This window comes from Arvicola amphibius, chromosome 4 (assembly GCF_903992535.2).
Source record: "Arvicola amphibius chromosome 4, mArvAmp1.2, whole genome shotgun sequence".
Classification (NCBI taxonomy): domain Eukaryota; kingdom Metazoa; phylum Chordata; class Mammalia; order Rodentia; family Cricetidae; genus Arvicola; species Arvicola amphibius.
In genome coordinates, this window is record NC_052050.1 from 62,637,745 (window position 1) to 62,657,545 (window position 19,801).

At 45.1% G+C, this 19,801-nt stretch overlaps 1 non-coding gene across 1 annotated transcript; it reads left to right on the forward strand.

The window, feature by feature from the left end:
* The first annotated feature begins 4,395 nt into the window (after positions 1 to 4,395).
* Positions 4,396 to 4,495, forward strand: LOC119813872. Its single transcript, XR_005285315.1, has one exon. It is a non-coding gene; the product is annotated as a small nucleolar RNA U13 (small nucleolar RNA).
* Positions 4,496 to 19,801: the final 15,306 nt, after the last annotated feature.

Sequence of the window (19,801 nt, forward strand, 5' to 3'; positions counted from 1 at the left end):
GGCAACAACAAGCCCTGGGTTCAGATGGGAAGCTCTGTATGACCTCCCCTCACAGCCCTGGGTTTAGTACCCTTGATGTCCTGAAGAGTACAAATGGGTATCACATGTCCTTTGGCAGGCAAAGAAACTGAGGCCCAAATATGTCTCTCCTCTTAACCTTCAGTCATAAGAAGTTTTCCACGCATCCCAACATAGCTCAGGTAGTACCGAGCCTCTCTACCCAAAGGGTCGGAAACACTAACTCCACTTACTAAGATCCCAGGGGTAACATCTCTGTAATCAGTCACCAGACGTTAGGAGAAGCCAACTTCCTAAAGTAGACCCTCGGGCTAACTAGCTAAGAAGCCCAAGGGCCCAGGGGAAGCCAATCCCAGCGATCAGCTCAGGAGAAACCAGTCCCAGCGATCAGCCCAGGAGAAGCCGGTCCCAACCCAGGAGAAGCCGGTCCCAGCGATCAGCTCAGCTTTCACTCTTTTTTGTTTTTGTTTTTCTTTGGTCTGGTTTGGTTTTTAAAGATGGGATTTCTCTCTGTAACAGTCCTAGCTACCCTGGAACTCACTCTGTAGACCAGGCTGGCCTGGAACTCACAGAGATTTGCCTGCCTCTGCCTCCCAAGTGCTGGGATTTGAGCTGAGAATCCCTGAAAGTGACTCAGACTCGCTGGTTCAATCATTTCTGAGAAAGAGGAGGAAGTCAACCATTTTTATACCAGGTTCCACTGAGGGAAGCCTAGCTGAGTCCCAGAAAGTCATACCAGTATGTAAACCTGAAGCAACTATAGGAAGTGGGTTCCTCCCAGGGTTTTTCTCAGCCTCCAGCATGGATGTGAGTTCCCCAAAGAGTCCCATTGTAGTAAAGTGTGCAGAGTAATCAAGGAAGACAGGCTGGAGCAAGACAAGAGTTCAACAGAGAAGTCAGTCAAGAATGATCACCCTTGCCCCACCTGTTCTCTGTTTCTTCTGAGAACTCTCTCTGGTTACCTTATTACTATAGTTGCAATATTAGAACAGGCTAAAAAATCATCAAAATCACTGCCCTCAATGTTCATACCCCCAGTCACTTCACAGAGGACCCAGTCGTGTCCTGAAACATAAGCTTCGCCCGTGGTCCTTGCTCCTCTTTGAGATAAATGGTCCTCTGTTCACGTCTTCCAAATGAGAAAAACATCATCACTCACTTCCTAAGCTATTCTAAGAATTAAAGGAGAGAATAGAAACATTGGGGAAATGATCAGAGGTTAAAAGCACTGGCTGCTCTTTCAGAGGACCCCAGTTCGGTTCCCAGCACCCTCATGGTGGCTCACGACCATCTGTAACTCCAGTTCTGGTGAATCCAGGGCTGTCCTCCGGCCTCTAAGCACATTGCATGCATGTGATACATTAACACTTGCCCACATAAAAAATATTTTTAAGCCAGGTGGTGTGGCTCACACCTTTAATTCTAACATTCAGGAGGCAGAAGTAGTCAGATCTGTGAGTTTGAGGCTGAAGCCAGTCTGGTCTACAAAGTGAGTTCCAGAACAGCCAAGGCTGTTTTGTAAGAAACCCTCTCTCAAAAAACTTTTTAAAAATTTAAGTAAATCTTTATTTTAAAAGAAAGAGCTCATGGGGGAGAGATTTGGCATACATTATATACGAGTCATAGGGGCCACAGGAGCAATGGCCAGCTCTGTAGCCACAAGCTCACACCAGAGACCCTCAGCCTAGAGGGACACACAAGGCCACACGGCATAGTGATCTGGGTGAAACCCAGCCTCAGAGTGCACTTTGTCATCTACCAGTCAAGCGAGCTTAGAAATTTACACACCATTTGAATCTCTGGCTCTTCACCTGGGAGGAAAACGGAAGCTGCAATTCCGACTGGCTGTAAAGATCAAGAGATTTGGGAGATATCTGTATCGTTTCTATAAGCTGTGCCAAAGTGCTCACCTAGGTTTTGTACTTTGCGCCAACCCTTCAAATAGAGCAAAGTAGTATCAAAAGCAAAACAAACGAACAAAAGATTAAGAGAGAAATATACGATGGTCTTTGCACAATGCACAGAGGACTGGAAGGCTGGCTCAGGAAATTTTCACTGTGCTGTCAGTGATATGGGCAAACCCACCCACGAGGCCCTTTCTGGTGAGCGTGTGTCTAGGAGCAAATCAGCTAACCATCACAGGACACTTTCAGTATAATCAGTTCTACAAAACCTGTAAACAAGACTGGACTGATGGCTCAGCTGAGTGCACGCTTTTCTTTCAGAAGACCCAGATCAGACCCAGACCCATGTCAGGTTAGCTCAGAGCCACCTCCAGCCCCAAGGGATTTGACAGCCTCTTCTGACCTCTTTGGGCACCTGCACACAGATGCCATGCACCCACCCAGACACACACATGCACATAAATAAAAGTTTGCATCTTCAAGATGGTATCCCCCCTCACTCCTTGCCCTTTCTCTAACCATTGGCCTTCATTTCTTTTCCCACATGCCCTCACCACCAGGTTTTAAACTTACTCACTCAACAAGGTACTAAGAGAAGAAAGCTGAAGACAAATAAATTCCCTGCCCTCACTAGCTTTTTAGAAATCTAATGAAAACAGCTACAAGCAGACAGACATGTACAGTTAAATGCAAGTTACACTGTTGTCATAGAATCAAAATGAAGTGAACACAGGAAGTAACAGGGCTGACTCCACAGACACACAGAATTCCAGCAAAGAACACCTTTCTGAGAACTGAGAAGAAGCCAGAGCGGGAATTAGAAAGGCAAGATGACCCCAAAAGTCTCATCAGCTTTGGAACAGAGTAGCTTGCTTGGGGAACTGAACCAAGTTTACTACAGAATTACCAGTTCACAAAAGAAACTAATTTATGGAGAATCTACAGGACTGTGCTCACACCCTTCTCCTGAGCTCATTTTCATATCCTGTGTTCGTTTTCCTCATAAGCAGCTTAGGTTATGGGCAAAGAGTACCTGAGCTGCTTGCAACATGATAGAGCAATTTATGGTCTGTGAGTCAATGTTCCTTCCAAGGTTATGATTTCCTTCTCCATAAAATGGTGTGTTACAGAATTAGCATCTTTACATGCCAATAATAAACATACACATGAGAAAATTTAAGAAATTACATTCATACTCTCACCAAAAAAAAAAAAACCAATAAGATACTTAGGATAAGTTTAGGAAGTATGTAAAGAAAGAACTCTGTGGTGGTTGATATTGGCTGTCAACTTTACAGGTTCTAGAACCACCTACTAGGCTGACCTCTGGGCATGTCAGTAAGGGTGTTTATAGATTGGGTTAATTAAGTTGGGAAAGTTAACCCTTACATGGGTGGCACCATTGCAGGGGCTGGAGTCTTACAATGAAAACAGGAGAGAATAAACTGAAGATCAGAATCTCTTTGTGTGTGTCTCTCTGTGTCTCTGTCTCTCTCTGTGTCTCTCTCTCATCAGCTTCCTGACAACCCCTGTTGATGCTTGAAGGAGTCCCCCTATATTTCCTTCTAGAAGCTTCATGTCTTACATACAGTCCTATGATCAATTTTCTTCTGAGATATTTTAAGCTCCTGCAAACTCGACTGCCCCATTATAATAGACTGTACCCTCGAAAAGTGAGCCCAAAAAGAAAACCTTTACTTCCTTCCTATGTTGCTTTTGTCAGGTATTTGGTCACAGTAGTGAAGAAAGTAACTAATCCAGACCCTATAATAGAATTATGAAATACCAGTGAAAGAAACTAAAAGAAAGCACACGGAATAGGTGATCCTGAATTAGAGGGACTGATCTTGGTAAAATGCCATTATTCAAAACAAGTCCAGATTCAATGCAAAATGCAATGTCCATCAAAATACCAATAACTCTTCTCAGAGCTAGAGAAGATAATACTAACATTCATATAAAGGCATAACAGACTCCAAATAGCCAAATCAGTCCTGGGTTGAAACAAAATCTGGAAGAATCAGAGCATTTGATTTTTAAACATAGGGCAAAGCTATAAAAACCGAAACACCACTAGCATGAACATCAGCACATATATCAATAGAGCATATTTGGAAACTTAGAAATCATCCGTGTGTCTTGCCCTGACAACTGGTCTTCAATACAACTGCCAAAATATGTGTTGGAGGAAAGATGGTCTCTTCAATAAGTAGTGATAGGAAAACTGGATATCCATATGAACAATGAAAGCAGAGCCTTGTCTCAGAGCTACCAATGGCAGCTCCAGGATGTTGGCAAAGGCAGCTTCTCACTGCATCTGTTTATCGTGTGTGTGTGTGTGCGTGTGTGTGTGTGTGTGTGTGTGGTGGCAGGACAACTGTCAGTTCTCTCCCTCTGTCACGTGGGTCCCAAGAATGAAACACAGGAAACAACCTACCCAAGGCAATGAATGACAAACTTTGAAAGCACAGGAAACAAAAGCTCATAAGCACGGTGCTTGAATGCTGACACCATTGAGTGGCATGTGTCTCCCACAAACCTTGTTATCACATTGAAACAATACCAGTCTGATGTAGAAAAAAAGGGAAAATAAATAAATAAAAGTAAGAGAAGAAAACAAAGACAAAAGGTAAAAGAAAAAAATTGACTAATGAAATTATTTCAAACTGAAAAGTGTCTGGTCAGCAAAGAAAACAATGAATAAGAAGACAGCTTACACAAGGGGAAAGATGTGCAATTTGTTCTTTCTGAAAAAGAAGTGGGGTCCAGAATACATGGGGACTCAGATATTCAACAGCTGAAAAAGTAGTCCAGCCAAAAACAGACCGATGACCTGAGCACACATTTCATAAAAAGGCTGTATAAACAGCCATGACGTGTTTATAATAAACCACCACCCTGATGACTAACCAAGGAAATGCAAATCAAAACCGCAGTGAGACATCTTCTCACCCCAGTTGTCATGAGAGGACAACAAATGCTGGTGACAAACAACAAAACATAAATAATAAACAAATAACAAAACATATAAATAATCAATAATCAACAAATGCCACCCACCATGAGGAGAATGGAAAACTCACACATTACTTCAGTTACTGTAGAAAACTCCATGGAGGCTCCAGAAAACTGGAAATAAAACCTCCATGTAACCCAACTGTCTTGCCCCTAGGTACATCTGCCAAGGGGACAAAATGCCAGGTCATCCATACGCATTGCAGCATTGCTCAGTCAGTATACAGAGTCCCCAACAGTGGCCATTCCTGGATAGATGGGTTAGGAAAAAGTAGTGTATATATACAATGGAATGATAGTCAGTCATGAAAAAGAATACAATTCTGACATTTATAGCGGCCTAGATAAAGGGCACTGTATTAAATAAAAGAAGCATTGTATGTTCTCATTCATGCATGGAAGCTTACCACATTGGTTTCATAGAAATACAGAGTGGCCCAAGGCCATGCTGATGTCCATGACCAGGGCTGCCACAGGAGGCCATGTTGATATTCATGACCAGGGCTACCACAGGAGTCCATGCTAATATCCATGACCAGGACTGCCACCGGAGGCCGTGTTGATATCCATGATTTGGGTTGCCACTGAAGACCATGCTGAGGTCCATGGTCCATGCTGCAACCAGAGGCCATGTGAATGTCCGTGATATGTGCCGCTATTAGAAACCATGTGGAAGTCCACACAGTCTTTGCTGCTGCTGGCTGTTGTGGGCAAGGAAGCTTCTTTTATGGTGGTATCAATGGCTACAGGCTCATAGTTGAGGATGAGAGACCTTGAGGACATCTGTGACGATCTCTCCCCACCCCCGGAATGTCTAGATGGAAGCCACTGGAAAGAGTCCTTGAAAATCATGATAGGGATGCTGAAGCGTAGCTCTTCACAGTGGACGGCTTCTGGTGAGAGGGGGAATGAAGGACTCAGTCATCTTTAAGGGCTGGCCACTGGGAATTTGTCCGTATCCCAATGAGTATATGGCAACAGGCAATACAAATTGGACTTGGCAAATTTTTTTCTTTTTGAGGGGAGGGCAAATGGTGGGAGGGTGGACCTGGGAGGACTGGGAAGTGCGTGTGATCAGGGTGCATTGTGTGAAGCTCCCAAATAATCAATAAAAATATTATGTTGGGAATGAATAAATAGATAATGGCTATTTAGGGAAAAAGAAACAAGGGAAATACAGAGTAGAATATGGGTTACTGAGGCTAGAAGGAGGACGAAGGAGGTGAGACTAGGAAGATAAGTTTGTAGCAACAAAGCTCCCGTGAGGTACAGGATGAGTCCTGGAGCAGGCTGGCATTTGGGAATAGTGGAGTTCATGATTGCTGCATATCTCAAAATAGCTAAACAAATGGTCTTTAAAGGTTCCCGAAACAAAGAAATGATCAGAGCTGAAGAGATAGCTTCAGTGGTTAAGAGCACTTGCTGTTCTTCCAGAAGACCTGGGTTCGGGTCTCAGCAGTGGCATGATAACTCACAACCACTTGTAACTCCATATCTGGGGCATCTGACCACTGAGAGTACCACACACATGGCAGACAGGTACACACAAGCACATAAGTTAAATAACAAAATTAAATAAATAATAAGTGTTTGAGTTGATGGGCATAATAATTGTCTTCCTTTCATTGTTACACTTTATAAACATACAGCAAAATCTCAATTTGTACCAATAAATATATATAGTTATTATGTGCCAATTGGCAATAATAAAGAGGAACAGAAAAAAATAAAGTTAAAAAAATGTATCTACCTGAGAGAAAACATGTAGTGTCTCATCACCCCTTATTTATGAAGTGGATTGGAAAATAATCAATTAGTCATAGACTCCACTAAACCTAACCAATGGGACATGTGAGCCAGGCCAGGAGTCTAACATCCTTTCATGGTGTGGCGAGAATAGTCTTTCCAGGTGAGGAACTCCCCACTGCCAAGGAGACTGGCCTGCATCCAACTGTTCTCTAACTCACCCCTCCACCCTCCAGACTCAGAAGCCACAGACAGAGGACAGAGAACAGATGACAGACTGCATTGGCAACTGGCCATACCCCAGAGCCAAGGTATAGGAGACTCCAAGAGGGAGTGAGAGATGGATTTCTGGGTTCCTTGGGGTGGCATATGGGTTCCTGGGGAAGCGAGAGGAAGGGAGAGAAGAATGAAGACATCGTAGGACAAAAGGGAGGCAAGAAAACTGGAAATGAGTGAGGAGGACAGAGGATGAGGAGAAAGAAGGGTGGCTCTGAGCCCTCCCCAACACACATCACTTCCATGCCACCCAGGATGGGAGCCACAGGGGTACCACATAGAGACAGGTGCACAGTCTGGTCCATCTCAGAGCAAGACAGCGCCTCCAGCCTCTCTGAGGGTGATGACCAATGATGCCGCCGGTTTTAGGAACATGATTCCAACACAGTGAGCAGCTCCTTTGATAGTTCAATCTTTCATTCATCTCTCTTCAGATCCAAAAAATGACCACTGAATTTGGATACTGGCTTTGTGTAGACCTTCCATGCATCACACCAGCACTTAAAGCCTTTCAGAGTTGTTTAGTGAGTTTAAAGGTTCTTGGAATATTCACAAAGAACAAAGGATAGATAGATAGATAGATAGATAGATAGATAGATAGATAGATAGATAGATAGATAGATAGATAGATGATAGATGGATGGATGATAGATAGATAGATAAGATATATATATAGATAGATAGATAGATAGATAGATGATAGATAGATAGATAGATAGATAGATAGATAGATAGATAGATAGATAATATTTAATTTGATCATCTCCAGTCGTATCTGTTTTCCTACAAAAAACATAACTTCATTTTTCTTTATGGCTGGAAAAGCTTCCATGGTGTGCCTAAGCCACGTCTTCTCTACCCACTCCTCTGCTCTGGACACCGAGGTTGGTTCTGTAACAAAGCTGTTGTGGATAGAGCTGCAGGAAACACTGATGTGCGTGTACCTGTGACACTGACTCGGGGTCCTTAGAGCACACACACAGCAGGGCTGGAGATGGTCACATGCATCTGCATTCAGTTATTTGAAGAACCTCTATACTGATTTCCATACTGCTTGAATTAAGTCTGTCGCAATAAGATGAGTGTCACATGTATTACCTCATTTGTGGATCCTAGATTTTACATAGATCCATAAAACCATGTGTGTGCACTTCACACCCAAGTGGGGAAGAGAACGGGACTAAGGAGAGGAGAGAGAAACGAGAGAGGGAGGTAGTGCCAAGCGTGTCGTATGCTCAAAGCACTTCATACACTTTTGTGAAAATGGCCTATGTGTGGACTAATCATGGTTGTCAGTTTGACTGGATCTGGAATCAACTAAAATTCAATCCTCTGAGCTCTCACGTGGGGGATTTTCTTGATCAGATTATTTCAAGCAGAAAAAACCCACACTAAATCAGGGCTTCTTGCGCAGCCCAGATTAAGAGACATGGAAGTTTTGCTTGTTGCCTGCTTAGCCTCACTCTTGCTGACAAGTTCATCTACTCTGTTGCTGCTGCATTCCTCCACCAGTATTAGAAACACTCTCTTCAGCTCTAAAGTAGACTGAAGCCCAGCAGCTCTCTGGGAATCCTCCAGCTTCAGTGTCCGGCCAGGAGTGTGGAGACATCCAGCCTCGTGGACCGATCATTGCCAGGTCTCAGTCTCTCCACCATAAGACAGCCATTATTGGGCTACCTAGGCCACATCATGTAGCCAATCTAATAAATCCCCTTTTAAAATACATGTATTCATTCTATCAGTTCTGTTCCTTTAAATAACTGGGACTAACACACCTAATGCAGCCCAGTATAGTAAAATAAAGCTAAACATTTAATTTCCAAATGAAGCCAATATTTTAGAAGGTGGTTCCCCTTTCTGAAACAGCAATCTTAGGAATCAATGCACAGACCCCCTGCAGAACAAGCAAACTGCTGAAAACCATCTTGACAACCAGTCAAGCAAAATTCTGTAGCGAACAAGTATTTATTCAGGGCTGGAGAGATGGCTGGGTGACTAAGAGTACGTATTGCTCTTGCAGAGGACTGGGACTTAGTTCCCAGCACCCTTAACTTCAGTTCCAAGGGGATCTGACACCTCTTCCGGCCACCACAGGCTCCTGCATTCAGATGGGGCATATGCATACACACAAACACACACACATACACAATAAATCGATTAATTGTTTCAAAAGCTATTTATTCAAGAAGGTCTGACAAAACATTGTAAGAGCAGCAGTGTCTGCAGCCCTAAGTCCACCCCCCCTTTACCCCACCCCCACCCTGCCCCCCCACCCTGGCTCCTTCTCATTCTCTGCAAGCTAGAAGCCTGACTCCAGGCAAGCACAGCCAAGACAGCTGCTGCTTTCCTAGATCCAACCTAGTCGTGGACTGGCAAGATGTAGCACGCCTCACACTGCAGAAGCTGAATTCCAGAGAAGTGCAAACAAGACACTCCCTTCTTCTATGTGCATACCACCTGTGTCCAGAACGATGTATGGATGAATAAATTAAACACACCAATCAAAAGGCACAGACTAGGGCCAGCAAGATGGCTCAGGGAGGACCTGGAGAGATAACTCGGGAATTAACAGCACTTGCTACACTTGCAGAGGATCTGGCTTTGGTTCCCAGTACCCATCTTGGGTGGCTCACAACAGCTGCATCCAACACTCTCTTCTGCCCTCCAGGCACGCACATAGTATGCATGCATACATGCATTCAAAACATACACTTAAAAAATAAATCTTTAAGGTTGGCTCAGTCAGTAAAGGCTCTTACTGCCAAACCTGACCATCTGAGTTCAGTCCCTGGGACCCACACAGCAAAACGAGAAAACCAGTTCCTGCAAGCTGTTGTCCTCTGACCTCCATACATGTACCATGACGTGGGTGTGGGTGTGAGTGTAGGTGTGCACGCGCATGCGTGCGCCTGTGGACAGGACTTGAAAATAACAGTAATAAAGAAGAGGTCATAAATTTGAGAGGGAGTGGTAACAATATGACTCCTACACCTAAAAATACTTATGTGTTTGTCATGTTTCCGTTGCTATGAAAAGATACCATGAGCAAGACAACTCTAATTTTAAAAACCATTTAACTGGGCGCTTGCTTACAGTTGCAGAGGTGTGGTTCACTATCACCATGGTGCTGGAGAGATAGCTGAAAGCTACATCCTCATCCACAGGCCGAGAGAGACAGAGATGCTGAGGCCAGTGTGGGCTTTTGAAACCTCCAAGCCCGCCCCCAGCTGTACTCTCCCTCCAACAAGACCACACCTACTCAGACAAGGCCGTTCCTCCTAATCCTTCTAATCCTCCTCAAATAGGGCCACTCCCTGATGACTAAGCATTCAAATATATGTGCCTATGGGAGCCACTCTCATTGAACCACCACATAATCTAACCACATACTTGCTAAAGAAGAAATGCATTTGATTAAAACATAAGCATCTGTGGACACTGAAGCTGATTCAGCTCCTACCACATCACCGTTGCCACAGTGTATCACAGATTAAGATCTACCCCTGCAACTTGATTGTACCGCTGTTTTTCATCCCTTACACCCCACCTCCTGCCAACAACACCCACACAGTCCCTACCGATTGTAACAAACAGCTGAAGAGGACCTGGGGCATTTATACACCGACAGGTGGGGCCTCCGGGTTTAGGGGACACCGTGCTGAGCTAGTGAGACACCAAATAGCACGATTAGGGAAAACGGAAGTTCACAGACTTGATGAGATTGTGGATTATCAAGTCCCACTAACTTGTCTAGTTAGTGGTCACCTAAAGAAAGGAGAAATAGGGTAGTTTTGAGCCACCAGGGATCATACACTTATATCAGGACCCAATAAAAGCTGGTCATCAGGATACGGGACCATGGATGGCAGGGTGTTGTTGCTAAGTCACCAGGATGCAGGACCATGGATGGCAGGGTGCTGTTGTTACATGGGAAACTTTACAGAAGCACGAGAAGAGTGAAATTCTAAGGCCCAAGACTCGTAAACCCTAAGAAATGGTAAGACTATGACAAAGAAAAAACAGGAAATGATCATCTGTGTAGAACCTGGGACCTGGGATCTGGTGGAAATGTCTCCACCCACCCACTATCAGGCTCTGCTACCAGGCTTGAGCCCTTCCTTCCCTGTACACTGTGTGTGGAGGGGTGGGTTCAGTATTTAGTGGGAATTTTTCAGTTGTCTGGTGTTTCGTTAATTTTACAACTTATGCTCACGTATTTGGGGGTCAGTCATTTATTCAATGCACACACGGGTACTTGGATCCTTGATGCCGTACCGGGTCAGTCTTTGATATGTTAGTGAGACAGATGTCATGTAGCATGGATGAAATCTCATGCATGGCAGAACGCCCCTGTGACACACAGTGTTATATTTTCCCTTCTCCCTGAAAGATAAGGAGGTTGGAAGATTCTCGAGTCCTGAGAAGAGGCAGAGTGGGGACGGTCTCTGGGGCATGGAAGGAGAAGCTGAAAGAAAACTGGTTTCGTTTCTCTCTCAGAGTGCTCCTCCACCCTGCCACCGACTTTAAATGACCCTTGGGGACTTCTCAAAGGCAGGTTCTTCCTGGAGCAGGGAAAGGGCAGCCTTTGTCAGAGATCAAAGGGCAAGGGGAATGGAGGTCTGGGCGGCGCGGGGTGGGGGAGCAGTGGTTCTTGAAAGCCGGCCTGATTTTCAGACCTACTGGTCATAAATTTCGTTTCTGGAAATCCCCTTGTATCTCTCTAGGGTTGGCTTTAGTAAATGTGAGGGTAGCCCACATGGGCCCAACCCCCTCACCGGTGTGAGGTGAGCAGTCCTCCATCTCCCCGCCCCAAACAAAAACATCATGCCATCCTCCCATCTCACCCTCTGGACATCACACAGCAGGTGACCACATTGATCGCCCTGCACTCAAGAAAGCGCAAAGAAAACCAACCCCCAAACCCAACCCCACCCCACCCCACCTCCAGATTCAGGCTCTGGTTGGCCGCGTGGCCTTGGAAACACCGCCGGCTCTCTGGACCTCAGACTCTCCATCTGAAAGCTGAAATAATTGTCCCCGAGATTCCCAACAACCTTTTCTGTTTTGAGGGAGGATGTGCTCAAGTTCTAAATTCCACTCCTCCTTCAAAGACGCCCAGAGCTAAGAATCACAGCCTTTCATTCTCGGAGGCCATCAATGTGACAAAAAGTCTGGAAATATAGTATACACTGACTGTATTGCTGCACCTGAACCAGTACTATGGCTGTCATCTGACATGATGTGCAAATCACTGTAGACTCCTCACTTGTGATGACTCCCCTCTGAAGGGGAGGTCATCGGTAGGTCAAGGCATATAGGAAACCTTGCAACCTTTTGATGTGGGATTCCCCTCTGTATACCGTGAATATGTTTTATTACCATTGGTTAATAAAGAAACTGCTTTGGGCCTATGGCAGTGCAGAATAGAGCAAGGTGGGAATTCCAAGCAGAGATAGAGGAGAAAAAAAGGACAGAGTCGGAGAGATGCCATGTAGCTGCCAAAGGAGAAAGATGCCCACCCCTGAACCTTACCGGTAAACTACGAGCCTCATGGTAAAATATAAAATAATAGGAATAGGTTAATTTAAGATGTAAGAGTTAGTTAATAAGAAGCCAAAGATATTGGCCAAGCAGTTTTGTAATTAATATAGTTTCTGTGTAATTATTTCTAGTCTGGGTGGCTGGGAAATGAACAAGCAGCCTCTGCATGCGCCCTTTGCTTGTTTTTTTTTCTTTCATGCACCAACTTCTGGGAATAGAGAATTGGCTCAGTGGCTAAATATGTCAGGTGAAACAGAACTACCTGTAGCTCCAGCACCAGGACATCTGACACCTTCTTCTGGCCTCCATGAGAACCTGTGTACGTACACGAAGGCAGAGAGACAGAGACAGACAGAAACAGACAGGCACACACATAAACATTTAAAAGTAAAGTCTTTAATTACAAAAATTATCACAACATATGTGGACACTCAGTTCCTTTAATTTGTCCCTCAACCCTTGTGCTCCAGCAGGAATCTGAAGAAGGGAAGATGCTGTGTCCTGGGACCCACCATCCCCTCCCCAGAGCCTTCATGGTGTCATAGATGTTGACCAAATCTCTTGGCTTCACAAGTCCAAGCTCATCCTCAGAAGAACCCTCCCCATGCCTATGGGAGGTCATCATGTGGCTACCCAGTACTCATCCTGAAACACTATTTGGAGACGGGTAGCCCCAAATCACTATTCCTTCATCTATAGCCTACTTGCTGATGGAGTCTCGTGATTCTCCAATTCCAAAAGGAAATCTCCCCCCAAAACACTTCCCAGGATCCTTTTTCTGCTACTTTCAGTCTAGTTTAGCCGAAGGAGGCTCTGGTGGATGACAGAGGTGGATGATCCAAAAGCCAGGTTCTTCCCTCCTGTGCCCTGATCACAGCATCTTCCACTGTCAATCCTTGCTTCTCTGCTTCCTCTGGCTATGCAAACAACTCGGAGCAAACACACAGTGTCCGATGGCCTCTTTCCCTGCTCATGTCACCGGGGCTCTGGGAACAATAGAGTACCTTTTATTTCCACAAAGGTATGTAGGCAACAGCTCGAAGTATGCAGGTAACAGCTCTGAGGAAGAGAGACACCAGCCTAGGCCTCCAGAACCTCAAAGATGTGGAGGAGAAAAGCTAGGTCTCAAAAGCAAGGTTTTTCATCTAATCATAGATGGGGAAGAGCCTTGTGAGGTCCAATCCCACCTAGGGGAGCTAATAACAGTAGAGGGCTGATGGGGAGAGGAGGCTGTTGTCTTCAGGGACATAGCCACTGGCGAGTTTCTCACATTCCAAGGGATGGTGTCACACTCGTGCCCACACGAGTTGTCCAGCTCAACTTGTGGGCTTATAAAAAATAAAAACAGAGTGGAAAAGGACTTGATGAGAGGAGGGGAAAGAAGGAGGTGGGTGTGTGGGAAGAAGATAAGGGAGGATATGAATCTGACCAGAATGTAGCGCATACTACTTTGGTGGTGCATGCCTTTACCCCTAGCACTTGGGAGGCAGAGGCAGGTGAATCTCAGTGAGCTTGAGGCCAGCCTTGTCTACAGGGCAAGTTCTAGGACAGTCAGAACTATACAGAGCAATTCTGTCTTGGAAAGAAAAAAAGAATAAAATAATCTTAAGATATCAAGGGTTTTCCTTTCCCCTCTTCAGCTACCTAAGGGCAAGGTGGGTCACCAGCAGCTCTGCTGGGGTTACCTGCAGAAGTCCAGGCAGGGTTCTCACTCTGGCCATGTCTGCTCAAACCTCCATGGCCTGACCTGGAAATACAGGCTGAACTTGTGCAGGCAGCTTTTCCATGAGTACAGGAAGATGTCATCAAGTTGCACTGAGAGACCTTCCTTGAATGGTTTATTCCAGACCATCTACCCGATGAAAAGTCGTGCTAGTCTCCTTACATCAAAAATAAAGAGTAAGAACTTAAAAAATCAGTCAAGGATCCTTACTGCAAACCAGCATGCTCTGCACACCAAAGCCTGCACGCCACAACCCTGTACATCACATCCCTGCACACCACAGCCTGCACACCACACCCCTGCACACCACAGCCTGCATGCCACAGCCTGCACACCACAGCCTGCACACCACAGCCCTGCATGCCACAGCCTGCACACCACAGCCCTGCATGCCACAGCCTGCATACCACAGCCCTGCATGCTACAGCTCTGCACACCACAGCCCTGCATGCCTTAGTTCTGCACACCACAGCCCTGCACATCACAGCCTGCACACCACAACCTGCACTCCACAGCCCTGCACACCACGGCCCTGCACACCACAGCCTGCACACCATAGCTGCGCACTACAAACTGAAGATCATGGACCTGCACAGTACAAACTGAACACCACAACCCTGCATTCTATAAATTGAATGGTGTTCAGATTGTAGTCAACCTAAATACCACAGCTCTACACATCACAGCCTGCACACAATAGCCTTGCACACCACATCCCTGGTGCCAACACCCATCAACACTACTACACAATGGAGAGACACAGTTTGGGTCCTCAAAATGTTCTACAGTGGCTCCAACATATGTGCAAGAACTCATAGAATAGTCCACAGGCTCCTGTGGAAAGCTTAATGAGTATACCATGACCAGACAGTGACAGTGCATGCCTTTAATCTCAGCACTCAGGAGGCAAAGGCAGGAAGAACTCTGTGAGTTCGAGGCCAGCCTGATCTACAGAACAAGTTCCGGAGCAGGTTCTAAAGCTACAAAGAAATCCTGTCTCAATAAATCAAAAAAGAAAAAGAAAAAATAAGAAAAGAAAAAAAAGAAGAAACATACCCTGCTTCCCCAGACCTTCCACCCCTAATTTCTGTATGAGTGGTACTTGCTCGCAACCAATTCCAAGAACTGACATAGGAGGTTAATCGCTAACTGCATTTCTCTCTAGATTTACAATGTAGTTACTATAGTAATAAGGGGCCCCAGCACATGGACAGCCACCTTTGGAAAGTCCCTGCAAGAGCCCTGCAATCTAGTTATGACGCCCTAGGTGAAATGAAGCTTCATCATGGAAGGGTGTAGTGATGGGTGTGGGTAGTAGGAGAGTGCCAGCTCTTGTGGCATAGGTTGTTCTCTAGTGGGTTTTGTTATCTGTGTCCTGCAATAAACCATCACTCAAACAGGATGCAGCTAGTCCACTGAACTCTCTAGGGCAGCATCTCAACCTGCTTGCTACACATTTCCAATAAACTAAGAGGCATGTTGAGATAAACAATAAAAAAAAAATAGCTAAGGACAAAACCGAAGAATCCTCCCACTGAAGGATTTTCAAAGTCATCCCTTCCTACTGTCTATGCCTCTGTGTCAGACCTCCACATACGTGTTGGACACTCCATCCCCTTGAATCACTCTCACGGTATTGTGGTCAATGCAGCCCATCTTAGAGCCCAGCCTGGTGGATCAGAGCAAAGATGTATTGGGGTGAACTCTGACTGTGGTCTAAGTACATCAGTCACATGTATCTGTTCCGAGAAGAGACTTGACCAGGAGGAATGTGGTGGTAGAGTCAAGCATGCTGTCCTCAGGATCTCCAGCTTAGATTCTCTGAAGCCAGTGCTCAAATAGAATATCAAACGGGCACCTAAGGATTCTCATGTTGCTACTCAGTACATCAGAGTTCAGAGGTAGCTCCTTGCCGCATTCCTTGATACTACATATATCTTGGGAGATAAAGTATCTACTTTATGGCAATTTAATGATGAGATAAGGTACTTAAGTAGTGGTTGTTGCTTTCAAACTGCAATCAAGCTAGACTTTCTGAAAGGCACAGTAGGAGGTGGGAAGAAACAGGGAGGGTAGCTCAAGAAACAAGTTGAAAAAGTGGATCCTGGATCATGAGGGCTCTGACCTCACCTATGTGCTAATACATTTCATAAATCCATAGCTGAACAGATCAATCATTAGGTGGTGGGAACTTCTTGGAGCAAGTGGGTCCCTAGGACATGCTTTTGAAGGGTACGCTTTGTCCATAGCCCCTGTTCTTGCAGTCCTGATTACGTCCTCGGTGAGGTGAGATTTGCTCAGCCATGGCTTTCACCCCGATGCTCCCCGACCATGAGTCCAAACAATAGAACCAAGTGACTGCATCTTTGAAACCTGGAGCCAAAGCACAGCTTTTCTGCTTCTGTAGATTACTTCTCCCAGGTCTTTTGTCAGAGTGTCAGAAGCTGACAAATACAGAGTGCTCAGCGTTCCTGTCCTGTCCACAGAATGCCACAGCCCACCACTGCCACTGTTGATGCTTATAAAGAATTTGAGGGCTGGAGAGATGGCTCAGCGGATAAGAGCATTGCCTGCTCTTTCAAAGGTCCTGAGTTCAATTCCCAGCAACCACATGGTGGCTCGCAACCATCTGTAATGAGGTCTTGCGCCCTCTTCTGGCCTGCCGGCATATACACGGACAGAATATTGTATACATAATAAATAAATAAATAAATATTTTTTAGAAAATACTTTGAAACACGTTTCTCAACCTCTAAAGCCTTTCTGGGGGATGCTCAGACCAGGAGGGCTTCGGATTTTGGATTTCTTCCTTTTTTCTCTTTTCTTTTTTTTTTTTTTTTTTTTTTTTTTGGTTTTTCGAGACAGGGTTTCTCTGCAGCTTTTTTTAGAGCCTGTCCTGGAACTAGCTCTTGTAGACCAGGCTGGCCTCGAACTCACAGAGATCCACCTACCTCTGCCTCCCGAGTGCTGGGATTAAAGGCGTGCGCCACCACTGCCCAGCAATTTCTTCCTTTTTTGAAGATTCACATATATATAAATGAGACACCTTGGAAATGGGGCCTGGCTCTTAACACAAGATTCCCTTATGTTTCTTACGCATCTTGTACAGTTAGGTGGGCACATTAGATACACCTAAGATGGCATTCTGCATTTTTTCATAATTCTGCATGAAACAGAGATTCATGAACACTGACCCCTCAGAGGTCAAGTGTGGAATTGGATTTGCCACTTGAGGTATGATGTCAATGTTCATTGATCATTCCATGCCCACACTAAACATTTCATGGTCTCCTGGATTGGCAGAAACCCTATGAAGCAGAGGTTATCTTGGGAGATAAAGTATCTGCCTTAAGGCAATTTAATGAGATAAGATACTTTTAAGTAGCCCTTGTTACTTTCAAACTGCAATTGAGTTAGATTTTATGAAAGGTGTGGGGTAGGAGGTGGGAAGAAACAGGGTAGATAGTTCAGAAAAACAAGTTGAAAATGTAGGCACAGCTTTCAGGAAGGCACCAGCAGTGAAGTCAAGATTGAACTATAAGATACGACTCTTCATGTGGGAACTCTGGTGAAAATAAAATCAGGTTTTAGGAAGTAGAGAACAAGGGGATAACAATGGGGTGGGGAGAGCCAGAGCCAAATTTAAAAAATTAAAAGGAAATTGAAATTGCAGAGTCCGGGGATGAGATCTCCAAATCATGTCTACGTTCTGGTCTTGGGACACATGCATGACTCGCTTTCCTCACAGGTCAAGGGTGTCCATGGAGCGATCATGACCTCCAGCCAGGACCAACCTCATCCTTTGTAGAGTTCAGGCCCCTCTTTGAGGATGAGGAATCAGAGGTTCAGAGGAGATGCAAAACTTGACTGAAGCAAAATGAGACTCTGCCTGTAACCATCCTTGCAGGTGTGAAGACAGTGCCTAAGTGTTGCTATTATCCTCCCTCTCTTTGGCTTTCAGACTATTGAAACCATGGACCCAAGAAATTAGAATGTCTCCAGGAGTCTCATGCTAGGAAAAGAGAACAAATTAAATCCTGCCACCAGCCAGAGTGGGACCTGTCTCCCAGAAAGAGATTTCACACAGTTCTGACTTGTCAGCCCACCTTTCAGGAGCTAAGGCAAGGATGGGTCAATGATGAACAGGACCACACACTGCTTGACTATGCACACTGATGTGGGAGGTGATGTGTGCTGTGAATATGTTTTATTGCCATTGGTTAATAAAGAAGCTGCTTTCGGCCAATGGCTTAGCAGAGTGAAGCTAGGCTGAAAGAAATATAGAGAAAAGCCATGTAGCCACCACTGGTAGGCCACGGCCTCTTGGTGATGCACAGATGAATGGAGATGGGTTAGTTTAGGATGTAAGAGCTAGCTAGCAATATGCCTAAGCTACTGGCTAAACAGTACTCCAAATAATATAGTTTCTGAGTGATTATTTCAAGGTCTGGGCAGCCAGGAACTAACTAACAGCTTCCGACAACAGCACACGTTTTGCCCTCTATTTAAACTTAAGCCTCATATCAGAATATGATCTCTTGACTTCTCTGTTCTTTCCCATGTGGCCACATTAAATATCCTTTCTCTCCTTGTCCCTATGATTTATCTCTTTATTGACCTATTAAGGATGGATGATTGGTTCTCACTTGTGAGGCCTACAGGGCCCAGACTCTGACCCTGGCAACCCTGGTGAAGACCCGGGTGTCCTGATTCTCTCAAATGCCCGTTTTCTCCACCAGCTGCTGTCAACATAGAAGATCCCTGAAAGGGCTGGTGCAACCCTTGCTTCAGATCCCCTTACGTTTCTGAAAGGACTATTACACTCTCAGAGCCACGCAGGGGCTGAGAGCGTGGGACCATGCTTCCAGATGTCACACTTGGTCTAAGGCCTGCTTTGGCCCATAAATCTTAGCAGAAGTTATGTCGCAGTTTGTAAAAGCATTAGTGACAGATTCTCACGTGTTATTGAACTTGGGGGTAACAACCTGTGCTCCAAGTCAGGTCGGGCTGCCTGCCCTCAATAAGTGTATGAAAAGAGCCAAATCAAAGTGAAAAGCAGAAATAGATGTATTCAAGGTGACCCCACTGGAAAGAGGGACAAAGGGATCTAATGAACCCCTCAAATATGTCTTCTTAGGTCCTGAAGTAAAATTAAAATTTAAGTAGACAGCCAAGGATGCGCACACCTAAACAGTCCCTGTCAAGGTGTGGTTCTGCCCACCACTGACCCCCCGACATCATCTGGGTTGCAGTCTTAGCCTGTAAGGTGGTCGGATGAGTGGGCAGAACGTGTGAAATGTTCTTCTGGGAGATGAGGTTCCACACTGGCAGCTTGTGTTTCTCCCAGCATGACATTCCTGGGGCGATCCCTATTCCTGCGGGGTTCATTGTTTCAATAGTCTCCTAGACTGAGGGACACAGTCTCTCTTCTGTCTTCATTTCTGCCAGGCCTGTTACAATGCTCTTTTTTTTTTCTCCCCGGCGACAATCAACAATTCTTTTTTGTTGATGCTGTTTGGTACTCTTTTTGTTTGTTTAGTTTTTATTTGTTTGTTTGTTTGTTTGTTTTTGAGACAAA